At 33.9% G+C, this 1112-nt stretch overlaps 1 protein-coding gene across 12 annotated transcripts in view; it reads left to right on the top strand.

Annotated features, from left to right (window-relative positions):
- LOC108572791 (caldesmon-like) overlaps positions 1 to 1112 on the top strand; it is a 268746-nt gene that overhangs the window by 266148 nt on the left and 1486 nt on the right. The window lies entirely within an intron of this gene.

Here is a 1112-nt window from a genome sequence, read left to right on the forward strand (position 1 = left end):
TATTGTACGCCGATTCATTTTAGTAATATGTTAACGGTATAAAACATGTAATGTTATACGAAGCATGGAAGTGTTAAGCAACTAACAGAGCTATAGCGTTAAATACCAACTAATCAATAATAAAATTCAGTGTACATAATGTAAAGAAAGATAAATAGCATAAATTTAATGATTCATCTAAACAAATTTTGTTTGTAATTTTATCACAAGGAAGCTCATCAAAGATACACTGTTCTCTTAAATAATGTTACCCTCTCTTTTTTTTATGGACACTCTTTTATAACTGTTATTGTAAAAGTGTCATCTTTGGTGAGCTATTACTTTATCTTTCCTCCAATTAGTTACCAGTCAAGCTCGTCGTGTGTATGCCTTAAGTATAATGTTCATATTTAACGTTTCTTCTTGCCGATTTTATTACCACCAATAATGCATGTTGTGAATTAATTGTATCAATAACGGTGTGGCTTGTACTTTTCTTTGCTCTCTACTTTGTACACGTTCTTTATGTTTCTGTTATATATCATCCAGCAGTACGTGTTGTCAACTTACTGTCTACTTTTGCTATGTACGTTATCGAACCTTCACATATCTTTCGACATTACGATCTTTCGTTGTACAGAAATACATTTCACACGATCCACTCCAGCAATTCCTACCGGGAAGTTAATCTGTACGTCGGGACGAGGCATGTGAATATTTTCAAGCTTTATCTGTGAATAATGGAACATGCCCGGCAGTACAGAATTATAAACGCGGATAAGAATTAAATCGATGAAACCTGCTGTATGGTAGTACCATGTATATAACATTACTTAGAGGCATCTCTAATTTGATCGAGAGAGATGGTTCTTTTGTATGTCAGTTATGTTTCATGTACAATTTACGTTATGCCATAGAGGATTTTATATAAGTTCACGGGCATATACAAAATGCTTTTTATAGCTGGCTTTGACAGTACTAAAAGTAGCTGCCTCTCAGAATCTTAGTCGGCAGTATAGTGCTGATGCAACATTATTATACTATGGATAAAAATCGACTGTTAAGATAAGTTTTCAGGACGGCGAGCGTTCCTTTTCGAAGAACTCTTTTTGTAATTATAATTTTCCTACACG

Source organism: Habropoda laboriosa, unplaced genomic scaffold (assembly GCF_001263275.1).
Source record: "Habropoda laboriosa isolate 0110345459 unplaced genomic scaffold, ASM126327v1 scaffold22, whole genome shotgun sequence".
NCBI classification, from domain to species: Eukaryota; Metazoa; Arthropoda; class Insecta; order Hymenoptera; family Apidae; genus Habropoda; species Habropoda laboriosa.